The 6,062-nt window shown below is 45.0% G+C and overlaps 1 long non-coding RNA gene across 1 annotated transcript; it reads right to left on the reverse strand.

Annotated features, from left to right (window-relative positions):
• Window positions 1–2,624: 2,624 nt before the first annotated feature.
• LOC129381258 (uncharacterized) lies at window positions 2,625–4,061 on the reverse strand. The gene is made up of 2 exons (XR_008609472.1): window positions 3,826–4,061; window positions 2,625–2,727 (listed from the first exon to the last, which is right to left on the reverse strand). It is a non-coding gene; the product is annotated as an uncharacterized lncRNA (long non-coding RNA).
• Between the last annotated feature and the right edge of the window lie 2,001 nt (window positions 4,062–6,062).

Below are 6,062 nucleotides of genomic sequence, written 5' to 3' on the forward strand. Positions count from 1 at the left end.
ATAAGCATGCTTTATCAGGCCAGCCAAATGAGCTGTTCTCATCAACCGCGGGTACCGGCCGCTGCCCAGTTCTTGCGCGATTTTAAAGAAGGCCACCTTTTACTTGCTTTTCTCTGCTTGGACTTCCTGGGGCTCTCAGATGGTCGTGCGCGCTAGACGTCGGGCGATACGAGAAAAATGTACGCATTCTCACTGCACTGCAAGAACGCACTGGAGACACGTACGACACACCGACCCATTTGCGATCCATTTGGAGTTCATGAACACAAACTCATTCTCCCTTGAGGAATCGTCGTGCTTTATTGAACAAACTTCGGGTGGCCGCGCATCACTACGACAGCGCGCCGGCGAGGAGGCAGAATGTCATTTCGGACTCCGCGTTTAGATTCATTGACTGCAGCCTGAGGTGCCTTCTTCCCACGGCAAGTGAAGCATCGCGGAACCACAGTTTTGCGATAGCCGGCGCACGGTGCAGAAAAGTACGCGCGTAGTACCGGCCTACATGCGACCATCGAACAGACGTTTTTTGATGTGTTCGCAGGCGCATATATATACGTTCTGTGGAGCCTTGCTGATTCTTGGAGCGCATTCGCTAACCTTCACTTCCTAGCGCTTCTCACGCGCACAGATAAGAAACGCGTGCGGTAGGGAGGATTCGTTCCTTAAGTCAAAGCAGCCGCTTCTTTCCCATCTTCCAGGATGAAGCGTCGGATGGCAGGCGCACGGTGCCTAGGGCAGCAAAATTCACATATTCTGCGTAACGCTCTATCAGCACGTGTATTGAGGCACACCTGTGCAGGTGTGCATGAACCTCGAACGTGCTCTGCTTAAGAGACTGCGTGCTGTCACGAGTACTGCTAGCACCAAGCAACAGTTAAGCAACATATGTTTTAATATGCACAAAAGCAAGTTGCTACTGAACACGAACTATGTATTCATAACGTACGTCTACGTGCCGAAAATGCACCATATGCGTTGTCAAAAGCAGGAGTCACAGACCTGCAAGGCGTTCATTGTACAGATTCTGAAACGCATCGGTTTCTGCCTGCGATGGCACGTTAGCATGATTTCGCCAAAGAGGGCAAAATTTCCCGCGGATATTCCTTCGTCCGTTGCCAATGCCGTGGCGCGGTACATTGCGTACAGCGTTGCATGCGCGTTTATTTCACGAACTTCAGTTCCTCCTGTCCTACCTGGCCACAGCAACATCCGGTAGAGCATGGTCCAGATAACGCAGCGCAACAAAACGCGGATACCAACGCAAACCTGCCCGCACGGCGCCTTTGCCACGGTACGAAACCTACGGAGCAACACAGGTAGAGCGCACAGAACCATAACAAAGCCGCCATTGTGGCCCGAAAGGCGTGGCCGCAAAAAAATAAAAAAACAGCAAAGAAAAGGAAGAACCTACTACGCCATTTCCTCCACACTTTTCTCCTAGCGCGCGGAAGGGGTAGGGCCTCTCCTCAAATTCCTTCCTCCATGTAGCGCGCGGAGAGGGTAGGGCCTCTCCTCAGTTTCCTACCTCCATCGCGGTGAGGATGGTTTATAACTGCGGTTCGTCATTTAAAAGCGTTGTAGTGGCTGTTTCGCGACGATCCACATCACTTCAACTTCTCACTGCACCTGCGTCATCTGTACCGCCAGTGCGCTTTTGCGAAGCTCGATTGCGTTCATCAAGCTGAAATGTCACACGCCTTGTGACTGTGGGCACCAATGGGGCTCGGACGAAGATGCGGCTTACAGAGGAGACCAGTTTGCCTGCTCTCAGGGCATCTGACAGTGTTTACAGCCCTCTGGCTGCAGAGATCATCTTTGATACCGACAGATTTCAGGTAAGCTTCACGAATTTTAACCGTTTGAAGCGTAGGTCGAATGAATAAGCCGATATTCTCCTACTTGTTCACCGATATTTAAGCAGGCAATGTATGCTCACATCCATGTGCACTTACGTTCCCGCTCACGACCACTCATACTCACTAACACTCACTCGTGTTCTTAGTCACGTCACAGCTGCAGCCCCCATTCACGCTCATACTCGGTCTCCTCCCCCTCACTTGCACTTGCTCACACACGTGTCTACTCGCACACGCCAACCCTCACTCAATTTCATACTGAAGCAACTGTCACCGACGTTTGTTCGTATTCCCATTAAGTCTCTCGTTTACACTCACCGGCACTCATTAACGCTCTATCTCAGTCCTGTGAAGTCGGCGATGAGTGTAGTGTTGACTCAGTATGCCGACCTATCGTTAGAACGTTCTGAACAACTGAAAGTTTAAAATAGTATTGACCCTTACAAAAAATGTTGTTGGAAATCCATTGGTTTTCCATCGATATTTCATGGTGCGCACGACAGAAAAACTCTGGAGGTTCCATGGATATATTATGGAGGATTTGTTGCACAATCATGGAAAAGTGACCGCCGTGAATCCATTGTATATCCATGGGACTTTCGTTGCGTTGTTTTTTATGAGATTTCCATTGCGTTGTTTTTTCGTGGGATTTCCATGGGATTTCCATAGCATTGTTTTTCATGGGATGTTGATAAAATTGTCATTGCATTTAGTTCTCAGTGTAATGACTTCATGTTGTCAGGTAATGCTCATCAAGCGCCAACAGTAACCAACAAGGCATTCTACTCATTTTATTTCTCGGGAGAGGAGAGAGGACAGACTGTTTTTCAAGTATGGAACGCTTGCCCAGGAAATTGTGTACAAGTGTATCCTGAAAAAGAAATGAGCAAAATAAACAATGTGCAGCTTTAGCAAACTAATCGGCAGGAAGGATGCTTACCTAAGCCAGAAGACGAAGCAATGAATGTCTACTTCAAGCTTTTGTGTTTAATCCAGGTTGTTCTGTATAAGGAGCTATAACGGTATAATGCGTCATGGTAAATGTGGCAAGAGCTTTGTCCCAGTTGCTAGACAAAATATTTGACTAAATCAGCTTCTATGCAGATTAAACTATAAACTTCCTTCATGTTTGAATTATCCCCCTGAAAAATACCTTAAATATTTTTGTGTTCTCCTTGGTTAAATTATTCTTACAATTAGCATTACCTGTTAAGCTATCCGATGGTCACTATGGCAATGCAAAGCTTGAAAACAACATGAAAACATTGCATCTGCAACCGAATGCTTTCTGTCAAACTCTTTAATTAGTTTAGGAAAAGGCATGCAACGTGTTTAAAGTAGCTGCAGCGTGCTGCTGACACATCACAGTAGTGCTGGTAAGACATGCAGTGAACGAACTAAATCACCTCCATTCTGAATGCGACTTTCACACGAATCTGATGGGGCTCCTCTCTGTGCAGTCACTAAAGTCCTGCTAGAGTGAGCCTTCCATGCAACATGAGTGATGTATATTTGCCACTTTGTGATAGCAATAAGCACTACGTGAGGCCAAAAAGTAATGAAAACTTTTGCAGGTTTTCCTAATAAAGAAAAAAAAACGCTATGTAATAGGTAGCACATAGCAAAAACAGCTGAACATGGTTTAAACTGTGCCATCAGAACCAGATAGTGCAGAAGCAGACCTAGGACTGTACGTGTGCTATCTGGCCAGCTAAGAACAATCCATAGCTCAACCAATCATTTGTTTTATCAGGCCTCTAAAAATTGTGCATAACATTGCGGCCATAAGGTTAATAATACAAGTGAAGTATTTGTCATTGCACACAAATTACTAGGAACACTTACTATACTTCAGCTAGTTGCTCATGGCACAGTGGTATAACCACAATAGGCGTTCTTGCCAGGGCAACTTACATGCATGTTTTTAGTTATTTTAAACAAAATCACTATAATCCAATAGTGTACGCACCTATCACAGCCTCCACACGTGCGGGATCGAGGGCCTCCTTTTGTGTAGTCTCCCCGAAGACAGCTTTTCCCTCCAAGGGGAACTTGCCCCGCAGCTCGTCTTCTGTGAAAACGTGGAGCAAACGTGCCCTGGCAAATTTGCCAGGGTCATTGCGACTGTCGCAGGCTCGACACAACTGGTTGATGATTGTTTCATGAATTAGCGTCCCACCGCCAATGTCCACCTGGACACAGAAAATTAAGAGAAACTTTAGAAGCTCACCTTTGATCCCACAGGGCATAAAGGTGAACAATGTATCACCAAATATACTAGCCATAAATGACAGCAGAAGAAAAACAAGGGTCTCGCAGTATCGTCACATGGTTTGCATTATAGAGGCATGTCTTTGACAGTTACTTGCAGTGACTGACACTGCAGTGCAGGTGCGAGTAATAAAAAAGGAAAGACGGAAAGACAAATATAAATTGTTCACAAGTGGACTGCGTAATTGACGGCTCGTTGCCCAGAGATACACAAGCGGCTGTCAGTATGTGTGGCATCGACATGATCATTTTAAGGACTACTAAATAGCGTATAGTACCAGCAACCTTCCTGGGACAGCTTGCCACCTGCCAACATGCCGGCCAGATATCAGCTTTAGTCATAGTCACAAATTGCAAATGATCAACTGCACATCGTTAAGTGATCCAGACAGACCCCTTTCACCAGCTCAAATGATTCCAGGGGCCAGCGATTTGGGAAACACTGCTTTAACCTTGCGTTGCTGAAGCCATCATTTCAAATGCACTATACTGCCAAAAAAGAAACAACTGGCAGAAAATTAGCATACCTTTGTGCAAGCAATTACCGGTTCCTCCGGCTTGCTTTCAGCTTTCTGCAACACCTTCCTCAACCGCTTCACTATCTTGCCAGCTTCTGCATAATGAGCAAGCAATACAACCAGTGAACAAAAGTGTACAATTACTTCAACCACTTCAGTGAAAGAGCAGGAAATACTAATACCTTATACAGCACTATATGTCATACATAATAATGAACTTCGGGACACTTCTGTTCTTTTTGTGCATCAGTCATTGATGCATGATTTGGTGCAATTTTGTGTCCACAAGTTATACATGTAATATGTAAAAGTCATTCTGCAGAAAGTGTTGCGAATACAAAACAACTGCACCATGAAAAATGCAGAGTGACACTTGATTGCTGCACAACTTGCATAGCTTCCACAGGGTTGCCTGCTAAGTATGAAACAGAGTGCACGTTCCCCCATGTTGCAAAAGGTACATTATGCAAAGTGATCACTGCCTAAATGGTCACTAAGAGGGACAAGTACTACATCAAATCATAACATTGAGCCGTGCCTTATGTGAATGTGTGCTCTAAATTTGATGGTTTTGCATTTGTGGTTCAGAGCAGTCTTTTCATGCTCACAGTTTCTTTTTCTTTATACCAACACAGAAAAACCCGATCTCTCCTACGCATACCTTGCTGCATGACATGGATATCCCACAAACAACGCTGCTGGCACATTCTGGAAACTTGCACATGTCTTTTGGTTCCCAAGCACCTTGACTTTCCACCTTTTCGATCTTATTAACTGGCTTGCACGTTTCTTTTCTTTTACGTGACAGGTTAGGCTTGTACGGTAAAATTACAGGTTTCCAGATTTGTATAAATCTTTTGTTAATTCTCCTGCTGTCCTGATCGCCACCATTATGTTTACAGAAAATTGTGCAAGCATGCTGTTCAGGTATATCCTATTGACCGGCCTGCCTATCTAGAGCTCTCAGCTTTCCGATACTGCGTGGTGGCATGATTTTCCCAATGCACTGGTGGTACATGCCAAGGCAATGCTTCTATATCACTTCCGAGTCGCCATACAGAACAATCTTGATGTCCTGGTGCTTCACAAGGCAACTTGCGTGCTGCCATTAGTCTTAAATTGAAGTCTTGGAACTAAAGTTCCCCTTCCTATGGCAGTTCATGCATAAATTCCAGCCCTGTGTGCACATTTCGAAGCAAGGAATTTACAAAACAGCAAGAGCTCATTACATATTACAATTATTTAAAATCTGGTCAAATACAAAACCCTGTTGCATCACTGCAATAAGCCAGACAAGAAACTCTCAATCAGAAGAGAAAATCCGTCTTACATGTAGCACGTACCTCGCCTACATACATGCTTAAAGGCCTTTGACAAAGCAATTTTCTTCCGGTAACTTAAGATTGTAGATCTCTAA

This window comes from Dermacentor andersoni, chromosome 1 (assembly GCF_023375885.2).
Source record: "Dermacentor andersoni chromosome 1, qqDerAnde1_hic_scaffold, whole genome shotgun sequence".
Lineage (NCBI taxonomy): Eukaryota > Metazoa > Arthropoda > Arachnida > Ixodida > Ixodidae > Dermacentor > Dermacentor andersoni.